Source organism: Nannospalax galili, unplaced genomic scaffold (assembly GCF_000622305.1).
Source record: "Nannospalax galili isolate Female #2095 unplaced genomic scaffold, S.galili_v1.0 scaffold452, whole genome shotgun sequence".
Taxonomy (NCBI): Eukaryota; Metazoa; Chordata; class Mammalia; order Rodentia; family Spalacidae; genus Nannospalax; species Nannospalax galili.
Window position 1 is genome coordinate 994,727 of NW_008333659.1, and position 12,104 is coordinate 1,006,830.

At 36.3% G+C, this 12,104-nt stretch overlaps 1 pseudogene; it reads left to right on the plus strand.

The window, feature by feature from the left end:
- Positions 1 to 6,217: 6,217 nt before the first annotated feature.
- Positions 6,218 to 12,018, plus strand: LOC115069489 (annotated as a pseudogene).
- Positions 12,019 to 12,104: the final 86 nt, after the last annotated feature.

Consider the following 12,104-nt stretch of genomic DNA (forward strand, 5'->3'; position numbering starts at 1 on the left):
ACTTCTTTGCCAAACAGGACAATGTGTAAATAGAATGGGACACAAATAGAGGAGGACACTCAAGTATTGCTATAAACTGTACCAGGAAAGCTAAATTATTGAACAGAATAGCTTTCAAAAACAATGTTACAAATCAGTGCTATCAATTACTCTACATTAGAAGCTTTCAAGACTTTGTGATCACCGAAATGTTCCTGAAAAATTAACAGTCCCCTCATTGCTTCCAAGTGCGATGCTCCTTCAGTTCCTAACCTCTTCTTATTTATTCCATTTGATTTTAGTTTTTCTCTCATCTCTAAACAATGCTCCTTTCTATGAACACACAGTGCTGCTGATTTTTCTTTGGTGTGGCCAACTCTCCTTTGAATTCTCTTGTACCTTGCATCACTTGATTAAGTGCAACTACAATATGAATCCTACTCTTTACTCATTTATCTTTACTCTTACTTCCTTCTTGAACGACCTCCTAGTCATCAGAATGCTTACAATTGATGTTTTGGGTCATCTGTGATATATAAACACAGTATAATTTCACTTGTAGTGAATACTCTGACAACATAGATTTGTGGCCACAGAAGGGAAAGTTCTTGGTTATCTGGATCTTTTAAAATATTACATTTAGGAGTAATCCATAAGGTAAAGAAGTTAAAGATAAATGTTCACTTAGCTGTCCATTTTTGTAGCCAAAGACTCAATGAACTTGCAAACTTCCATTTTTTTTGGTGAATTTCTACTAATCTCTAACAGTTCAAGACATAGAATGCTCTCAATATATTTCTAAATAAATGAGAACCCCCCTCTCTGCATGGTAAATTATCACTCTAGTGCTAACAGTGGGGCTCCCTGGGTCTAACTGATATATTTATGGCTTTAAAATCACTTGGGATACAGTCTCAGTAGATTTATCAGTTTCAATATCAACCCACTACCAGTCTTTCTGGCCTCCTCTGCCATTTATGGATCATGCTTGCATTCTGGACAATTTAGTTTATGCCACCTGAACTTACTTCTTATAAGGAAAAAGCAATCTGTAACCCTTATGGAAGGTTTGTTTCTCACCACGCAGTATGTTAAGAGCCTTATACCCCCAAATTTTCAGTCCTTGAGACAAGGTTATGAAGTGCTGAATTTTTCTGCTTCATAGATAAAGAAACTGAAAGAAAAGAAATTTGGTGAATTGTCCAAGGTTCCTAGTACGTATGTAAGCAGACCTAGTGTAAGCTTAGGAGGAAGAATCTCAAAGCCTTTCCTCTTCTTTGTGTTACCAACTTTCAAAGACCAACCCAAAGCCTACCTTCCATTTGAGATTTAATCTGCACAGCTTGGTGTGGTGGTTTGAATGAGAATGTTCCCCGCAGACTCCAAGTTTGTGGACAGTTTGTTTCCAGTTGGTGGTGCTGTTTGGAGAGACTTCAGGAGGTGTGGCTATGCCTCAGTGCTGAATAGGGAAAGAAGTCCCTGGGTTTGGGCTTTGAGAGTTATTAAACCCTGCTGGATTTATAGTCACATTGTGTTTCCTGTGCCTTCTTGAAGACATGGGTCTCACTTTCTGCTCTGGACAACCCCTGCTACCATGCCTCCTCACCACGATGGACTCTACTTTCTCCAGAAGCACAAATGCAAATAAACTCTTCCTTCTCTGAATTCCCTTAGCCACAGTGTTTTATCACAGCAACAGAAAAGTGACTAATACACATGGCTTCCATTTATCATCTTCTCCCTAGTATCAAAGGTTCTGTATGTTATGTACCCAAAAAATAATCACCTACATTCTGGAATACCATTATACCAGAACTGAGTCCTAATTCCCTATATTCACTGTAAGCAATGAGAGCATGGAGAGTGTCTTGGAAGTGGAGAGATGTCTCAGCAGGTGAAGAGCATTTACTGCTCTTCCAGAGGACCTGAGTTCAGTTCTCAGAACCCACATGGTGGTTCACACCCATGGGTAACTTCAGTTCCAGGGAACCTTGTCACCTTCTTCTAGTCTGTGTTACAAATGTAGTGCAATTGCATACATTTATACACATAAAATAAAAACTCAGGCCCTGTAAAAATTCACCTAAAATTTGCACAAAAATTAACAAGAAAAGACATATAAATTTATCTACATATCTGATATATGAGAGAGAGAGAGAGAAGAGAGGAGACGGTTTGCAGTATTTGAACACAATGCACTATTGATTCTCAGTCCTACTATTCAAGATGCCAAGAATATAAGGGTAGAGAGAGGTTTATTGTCACTGTATCCTAATTTAGATGATGGCCTCATAGAGCCTCCATTGTCTCTGTGACATACCCTTGTAACATTAGTTTGTACACCCTTGTCAACACTCTCAGTGAACTATAGCATTAAAATGTTGTGTAAATTCTATCTTTCCATTTCCTCCCTCATTCTATCACTTGGTTGACTAACACTGAGATTTATGAAATCTATTTGCAAGCACCTTTCCAGGGAGACCTCATTTGGGTTGGCCCTTATTTGCTGTTGGATGCTTTTCTGGGCTAGTCCCCAATGTGTACCTGTTTTGGTATGTGCTTTTTATTGCTAAATGCTCACTTGACCAGAAAGAACTCTAATATTAACTCAGTCTGAGCTCAGGAGCTTTGATGGAACACTGAGACCAGAAAGCTCATGTGAGAATCAGGTGTTTCAAAGATTTTGAAACAAATTTAGACATGAAGTATTGGTTATCTTTGTATTATTTTTGTGGTCCTGGTATCTTTCTCCTAAATCATCCCAGAAGTCCTTTATATAGAAAAAAAAGAAGGAAAAGAAAGAAAAAAGAAAGAATGCTACTTCATTTGTTTCCTTGTTCTCTCTACTACATCACAGGTATTTGTTTATAAATGTGTCACAGTATGGAAAATATAAATAAATAATTTGGTTTGGTTTTGTCAGTATATTAAGACTCACAGGTGAATTGTTAAAAAACTGTCAAATGAAAGAAACCATACTTTTTTCTGGAGTCCTTGATGAGGCTGAGCACCTTGCTCAGACAATCTTCAAGTATCCTTTTTTTTTTTTTCAGTGCTAGAAAATCAGAAAAACTTGGGGCTGGAGAGTTGGCTCAGCAATTAAAAGCACTGGCTGCTCTTCTATAAGATCCAGGTTCAAAACCCAGCATGCACATGGCAGCTAACAACTGCCTGTAACTCCAGTTCCAGGGCATCTAATACCTTCTTCTGACCACCTTGGGCATTGGAAGACATGGATTCACTTTAATACATGCAGGTGATACACTCATACACATAAGATAAAAATAATAAAATAGTTTTAAAAACTTTTATTCACTTAAATAAATATGTTGTGATTAGTTTATAAATATTGTCAAAATTATATTAAAATAACCAATTCTCTCATCCAAAAACTCTTCCCATTTGTAAGTGGAAAAGCATAGTGTTGAAGAATATAGGGTTTTGGAACTAGAGACTAGTTTAAATCCAGGCTGCTTCACTTAACAACATTACAGATTTGGCTTAAGAGTAGGACTTTTATGTGTCCTTGTTTTTGCAGAAGATATACAGAAATAATATCATCCATGTGGCAAGATGTTGTAAAGATCAAATCTCATGATATATTAAAAGCATTTAGGACAAGTCCCAGCAAATAATAAGAACCTGTTCATTGTTGACTATTATAATCTCTCAAACATTGATATTATTTTCCCTTGTATAAAACATTTTAAAGTACAGTACCTTTCTACAAGTCCAGTCCCTAGAGGTCGGCTTCTGGCCTTGCTATGCTGTCTTTCAGTTCATTTTCTTTCCACTTGCACGTTGTAAGATGTGTTCAGGGTCTATTGGCCAGCTCTTCTGATAGTCAGAGCCTGTTCAGCTTGCTTTTCCTAGACAGAAATTGTACTCAGCTTCATCCTTTTTCTCCAGTGTGCTATAGTACTTTAATGCTCGTTCAAATTCAAGTAGCTTTCACTCGCTCTGTCTCTCTTTGTTGTTTGCCTAACTTCAGCTGGATAATCATTGTTCTAAAAATGTCCTGCAAGATCCCTAGATCTGATCTTGTCTTACTTTGGATCTGTTGTATGATTTTGTTTATTTGTGTCTCCCTTCCTTCTCCTTTCCATAGACATTATCATGTAACAATCCTTCCTTTGAAACAACTTTGACACAGTCACACAGCTACTTTTCCCCCATGGCTAAGGTTACTGTGTCATGGTACAGGGAGTTATCACATGTCTTGAATCATTCTGGCAATCATTTTAGACACAACTGTAGAAATGATTTCAAGGACATTACAATATGTTTCAGGTGACAAATTTGACAGAGACAAGGACAGACTTTACTACATATCTGTAACAAGTGTGAAGTAACTCATTTAACTTCACCAATGTTCTCTTCTGTCATCACTGCGGAAGAAAAGTTCAGGCACCTTGATGAGCACTAGGTGCATAAACACTTCTCCGGTAAGTCACAGGCACATAATACTTATATCAATGAATCCATTCACAACTATTGAGTCTTTTCAGAGATGTCCCTGGAGGGCTTTTCTTTAACATCACCCGATACATTTACTTCATAGCAACCTTTTATTTTTTTCAGTTTCTCATGCCTTCTAGAGAACACCAAGGCTGCCAACCTAATAGCAGTCTATAACCTTACTTCACTGTTCCCTTCTCTAGCAAGTTTCACCAAATATCTACCTGCCGCTTAGCCTGCTAATCTGTTCAAGGTCTGAGGTGATGCACCTGTAAGTTCCCATGATGCTACATTTCATCACTGAGCTTGTCACAGAAACCAGTGGTAGCACCCCATTATAAATGTTTGATAAGTCGGGGAAGCCTTGTCTTTCTGAAAGTAGATTCTGTGTCAGGCACTACCCTGTCTTTCAACTAGATTATAGGTCCAAAGCCAGCAGTCATCCAGCAACATCAAAGGTAACCAAAAAGGGTTCAAAATGGGGAAATCTGATTCCATACACCATATTTGTTTTGTTGTTTTGTTTTGTTTTTTCTTCATTTTGCTATTCTAAAAGTAATTTCTCAGCTCCAGGTTGTGTTTTGTCTTCTTGTTTTTCATTTTTGAATATACTCTCTCTTGGTATTTGGAAGAGTAACACAATGTGTCTCTGTGTGTGATATGCCTCTTTTCTATGTTTTCTAAACTGCAATTGAGTTTTGTCAAGTTTTTATTAAAAATCTTTTGCTTAATGATTTTCGGTTTTGTCAGTTACTGAAGATGAAGAGCACACCTGTTGTTGTGTACCTTTGTGTCACACAAATTCTCTGACAGCTCCTGAAACGCGTCATGCTTGTCCTTATAGTGTCCTGATCACCTTCTCACGTTCACATTTCTTAAGGTAGAAAGGGAAAAAAAGTTGAGAGTTTTTAATAATCTCTATCTTTTTCAAAGTTTGCAAATCTTTGAAGATGGGATAAGAAATCACTTCACATAGGTATTCTGTCTGTGAAGCATCCCAGATCCTTCTTTTTAATCCCAGACATGCCTAAGAGACAATCTTTTAAGGACAAGAAGAAAAACTGAATCGTTGTCTCTGGTTTTTGGCTATGACTTTGGCCGCTGCTTTGTTTTATTGTAATTGGATATATTGGCATGAAAATTGACTTAGAATCCAAGAAGTATATACTGGGCTCTTCATTGGCATATCAGAGAATCGTGCAGGCCGTACAGTAGCAAGAGGCCAAGTAATTAATAATAACACATGTGGAAGAAAATGAATGTTTTGGTTGAGAACAAGAATGAGAAGTGAGACAAAGGCCCGGGATCTGTGTCTTTGCCCTAAGCAGTACAAAAATAATGTTATGAATAGCATTTAACTTGAATTTGCAGCAAACTGCTGCTTTTATCATAAACAATTGCCAGATGGTATACATTATCTTTCTTTTTTCTTCTTTCACAAAAGCGGCATTAATTGCAGAGCAGCCCAGGGCTCCACTCAGCTCATCAGTGTGATAACACTTCATGACCCTGATTAGCCGTCAGTCTACTCAATTAAAAAGATCATTTAGACATTCACCCAATCATTTGCCTATTGAGCCACCTGGGCCTCAACCAGGGGCTCCATTTTTAACATTCTCCTGCCCTCTCTCATCTTGCCTAGCTTTTTTACATATCTCCAAAAGACGTAATTGAATTAAATAAAGCATCTCAGGGCAGCTGCAACATCTGCTGTTTGTGGTATGTCAAGCCTTCAGCATTAAAAACAGTTACATATGCTCCAAATTAGCAGGTCGCAGAGATGAAACAGTCGATGATAGTGTTTTTGTGCCAGCGTGAGAAGCAGCTCACAGCTGTGTGCAATTTACAATTAAAGGCTTTATCAGAGCTCAATTGTACTAGTGAATCAAGTGGTGAGAGGTCAGTTAGTGAATTAGACCAATTAGAGCTTGTACAGTTAAATTATCTGTCCTATTACCTACTGATAAACAGCCCTGTCATATCTTTACTGGAAGGATGAAGCAGAATGAGTTTTATGAAGTGATCATACAAGTTTGCTGTACTTGAACTTATGGGTTTGTGAGTTCAAAATCCATAATAGGGAAATGAATTTATATAATCCTTTGAAAAATGCTTTTAAAAAAGGAAAATATAAGCCAGGTATGGTGGTGCAAGCCTTTAATCCCAGCACTCTGGAGGCAGAGGCAGGCTGATCACTGAGTTCAAGGCCAGCCTGGTCTACATAGTGAGTTCCAGGACAGCTGGGGCTACAGGGAGACCCTGTCTCAAAAAAAAAAAAAAAAAAAAAAAGGAAAATATGAGTTGGTTGGAACGCTTCAAATTAAGTTGGTTATATCTTATTGAAACTCATCTCCAAATATGAGATTTTCAAAAAGTACTGTAGAGCCAAATAGCACAGAATATTACGTTTTTTAAATTAATATATTTTTAATTAAAAAAAATAACTTCAATGAGATTAAAGAAGAGTACAGCTGTGCCTGGAAAACTAAAGCAGCAAGCAATCCCAAACAATGTGTCAATTTATTTCCCCTGGAAATTCAAAATCATCAGTTATTTGGAAGTAAACCAACAAAAATACGTATGCATAGTTCAGTACTTGCAAATCCTTTATGCAAAATAAGCATTCTTATGCTTTTGTGTTAACCTGGGAATAAGAATCAATGACTTAAAGACTGATAAAACATTCCATAATAAGGTCATTGGTTAATTAATTGTGTTATAATTTTCTGCCAGAAGAATGCTCACCTTTCATCTTCTTGGACAATCTTATGATTAACAAATGACAGGAGGCTTTTTCTTTTTTCCTACATTGACTGGGTGGATCATTGTTGTAAATTAGACTGAGAAAGCTAAACACAGCACCACTGTAGACTCACTCTTGAGTCAATATTCAGCAGTCGGCCTGGATAATATGTGGCCTGGAGAATATATATATTAAATAAGATGAATTTATGTGTTCTAGTTTACTTTTTTCCTAGAGCAAAAATTCAAATTTTTAATATCAGAAAACACTCACATGAGAGATTTTGTTTGTTTTGTTTGGGCTTTTCTTTTTTCTTTTCTTTTCTTCTTTTCTTTTTAACAGGGACTCCGTAGCCCCAGCCCACCTGGCCAAGATGCGACTTTCTGTGTTAATCACCATTTGTTGCATGAGGAAGTTTCGCTGATGAGAGTTGAGAGATGAATTAATAGTCTCTGTGTCCCCCTTCCTTTTCTTCTAACTTCCCTGAGCCTTAGGTATAGAAGTTGCATTATAGGTGTGCTCCAGTTATACCACTATTTGGCATATACCAAAAGGACTTGTCCTACTGCAGAGATATGTGTGCAGCCATATTTGTTGCTACTCTTTTCATAAGAGCTAATAAATGGAAACAAGCTAAACACTCCTCAACTAATGAATGGATAATGAGAATGTGCTCCCTTTACACAGTAGTAAAGAAAAATGAAGCCATGGAATTTTTAGATAACTAGATGGAACTAGAAAAAAATGACACTGAATGAAGTAACACAGAGTCAGAAAAAGAAGTGACATATGTTCTTTCTCATTTGTAGATCTTAGCTCCAAATCTTTATATATGGGTATATATCCTGATGTAATTGCAGGAGTCGGGAAAATGGAAAAGAACAATGGGGGTAAAGAAGAAGAAGCAGGCCACCAGAGGATAGTATGAGACAAGTGTTATCAAAGGAAAAATGGAGATATTTAACTGGGAAGGGAGGATGGAGAGTTGTACATGTAACCAAGGGGGTCCTGGGGAAGGATCATGATTAGGAGACAGGTATTATCAAGGGGGAAATGTGGATAATGGGGGTACTTTAACTGGGGAGGGAGGAGGAAGGGTTATACAGGTCAGAGAGAGAGGAAGGATAGATGATGTTCAGATAGTATGAAAAACAATAGTCTACTGAAAAATACACATACAATACACACACACACACACACACACACACACACACGTAACGCAAGGCTATATAACAAGTAACACTGGGCCAGACAGGGGAAACTTCCTGTTGAGTTGTTGGTCAGTATAGCTCAAAAGCCTCCCTAAATAACACAGGCTATTCCCACAGCCCTTGATTGCCTCCCAGAACTGAAGGTAAGACTGCATTGCTGAAGGCAGGGCATACTTGGACACTGGACTTGGAGCAATAAAGCGGGAACTGAGATGGAAGCCTCCTCCCTGAAGACGAGCTCTCATAGGTCTAGAGGGTAATATGCAAACTGATAAGGAAGGAAATCAATCAATGATCCAACTTAGTTGTAAAGCCTAATAACAACACTCAACTTTCTCTATTGGTGTAGTAGTGACACTTTTATCTTGGGAGTAATCAATAGCTGTCTAATTGGTCTTAAATCCCATTCAAAGAGAAGGAACTCATGTGTAGTACTGTAAACATAGCTAAATACACATGACTGGAAAGATCATGGGTACTAGAGAAAAACCCATGTCTGTCACATCCCTAGACAAAAATCATTTCTTACTGTATGCTAAATACATATCCTTATATTCACATACTGGTTACCACTCATCAAAGAAGCTTCTTTATGCAGAAGATGGAGACTCTTACAGAATTTCACAACTGATTAAATGCAAAGAATTAGTGTTTGTGAGATGCCCAAACCTCAGGGAAATATGATTTTAATATGTCATAGGAATAATTATTTATAATTTTATTTATACAAAACACCTTTATGACATAAAAAATTTAAATATTTTAAGAGAACTAATAAACAAAATGGAAACAAAGAGAGGACTTAAACATCCTAGGGTGGAGGGGTTGTTGAGCATGTCTTTCCAAATTTGACTAAAAACGTAGATATGTTATAAGAAAACAGACAGAATTAATTTTGTAATATATACTTATATTTCTTTACTTGTGTATTTTTAATATACACAAGCAAAGAGAATGAAATTTTTACATACATATATAAAACATATAATTTTTAAGTATCATTAACATGTATTATAGTCATATAAATTTACTGTCAGAAATAGTCATGGCAAAAAATATTTAATTTGATTATATACACACACACATATACACAAACATGGAAAAGTAGGGAAAAATAGTCTCATCAATCATAGAATTCAAGTTATAAAAGAGACCTTCAAAAGATAGAGCCTAGGAGCTGGAGAAATGGCTCAGTGGTTAAGAGCACTGGTTGCTCTTGTGGAAGACCCAGATTCAAATCCCAGCATCCACATGGCAACTAACAACCATCCATAACTCCAGTTCTAGGGGTCACCATCACCCTTTTCTGTCCTCTACAGGCATTGAATGACATGAGTGCACTTACATACATGCAGGCAATACACTCATATATATAAAATAAAAATAAATAAACCAAAAGATAGAGCCATAACAGAACAAAGATAGAATTTGAGTTAAAATAGCTAATATCAAAAATCTAAAATAAACAAAACTAAAAACAAGTGTTGTCATGAATATGAAGAAAAGCAAATCCTTTCAAACTTTTGATTAGAAAGAAAATTAGTTCAGGTGCCTTTAAAACAAAATATAATCTTATGATTACCATATAGCTCAGAAATCCCAACATTAACTATATATCCAAAGGAAATGGAATCAGTAGAGGAAGGTGAATAGTGTGTTCTTGAGTTTATCGAGTTTATTTACAAAAGCCATGACATGGAGTAAGTAAATCTAAGCATCCGTTGATGGATAGATGACTAAAGAAAATGTGAGGTATATATGCACTGTGGGAAAGTGTGTAGGCTTTAGGATGGGAACCATACCATTTGAGATAACCTGAATAAATGTAGAAGACATCATGTTAAATAAAATAAGCCCCACAGAATCATAAACGTTGCCTTATCTCATCACATGTGAAATCTAAAAGCATTGATTTTAGAAAGCAGAGAATAGAAGAATGGTTATAAGTGACTAAGGATGGAGTAGGCAGGGAACATGGAGAGATATTGGTCAACAGGTACAAAGTTACAATTAGGAGGCGCACACTCTGGTGTTCCATTGCACACTGATTGTAGTTAACAGTACATTGTATATTTCAAAATATCTAGAACAAAGAATTTTGACTATTCTAAACACAGAAAAATGTAAATGAGGTGATAGATATGTTAATTATTCTGATTTGCTCATTATAAATCTGTACATGTACACAAACATCACATTGCATGCTGTTAATGTATATAAAATTATTTCATATTGATTACAATTTTTAAATATTAAACTGAAGCCATGCAACTTTCTGTAGAACATATACAAATCCATTACTAATAATTTATGGAAACTATTAAAAAAACAATGTAATATAACAAAAAACTTAATTTGAAAGTAAATACTACATATGTAAACACAAATATATGTACAAATGTTGTGGATAATCATAGAAATGCAAATTAGAATACAGGTCAGATGTTATTGTTTACATAATTTGATATTTTTATACAATGCAACACCCAGGTAGTAACTGGAGGATTTTCTTATATTTCTTGAATAAATACAAAATCTAATCTGATTTTTTTTTTTTTTTTTTTTTTTACTAATACCAGAAATGAAAGCACAGACATTTCTAGAGAACTCATGGACATTAAAAAGATAATTGGCAGGTAGAAGGGGCGGGGGGTGTGGGGCTGAGGTGAGCAAGCAAGACAATCAGGAGTTTACTCTTGGTCCAGAGTTGCAGAAGTATGTGCCAGTGACAGGAGACAGTCCAGAAAACATCTGTAAAACTGTCTCTTTATCCACTCTTGAAGGTTTGAAGGTAGACAAAATAATTCATGCTCAAATTCCCTTTCCTGTCAACCAAGGAATTTTCATAGAGACTTCTTCCATTGCTCATGATGAGAATCTTGATCCTAAACTGTAGCTGGAGCTTTCCCAATACATGAAACTAAGTTTAAATGAAGAAGAAATAATATGCAAATATGCCCGTGGTCTCTCAAACACCAACTCAGGCAGTTGATAGCAAGACCTTTCAGCGTGAATTCAGTTGTGGCACCTGCAACAGGTAATGATGATGGAACTTGCAGACCAGAAATTAAACAATGGATTCATGACGTCATTTTGTGTAAGGATCAAGATAGAAAATGTTGGTTCAAGATTAAATCAATAGATAATGGTGCATTTGTTCAACTAGTCCCGGCTAATTCTCCAGACTCTGGTTGGTCTGTATTTGGGAACCTCATGCTCCAGATCAACAGGAAAGCTGTGCAGGCTAAAAGCTCAAGCCGGCTTCTGTGACATTTGTGACAGGCCTTTGAACAGACAATTGTTATGCATTAGGATGGTAGTAGACATGTTAATTTTACCTTTAAAAGTAGAAAAACTTTTTCCAGAAATGTTCTTCTCACTGATCATAACATCTATGAAATCAATTGTCAGAATGTCATTGGATTGAAGGACTCTCAAATTGCAGACATACTGTCAATATTTAGGACTGTAGTTACCATTACAACCATGTCTGCTTTGTAATATATCATTAAATGGATGCTGCCAAGCATTATAAAAAGCCTGATGGATCACACCATTCTTTTTTTTTTTTTTTTTTTTTTTTGTCTCTACATTTACTATCATACCAAAGAAATTATTGTTGATTAAAGTTTTTCACCTAGGTTTTTTTGTAAGAATTTTACAATTTCCATTTATAAATGCAGGTATTTGATCTGTTTTGAGTTTGTTTTGTT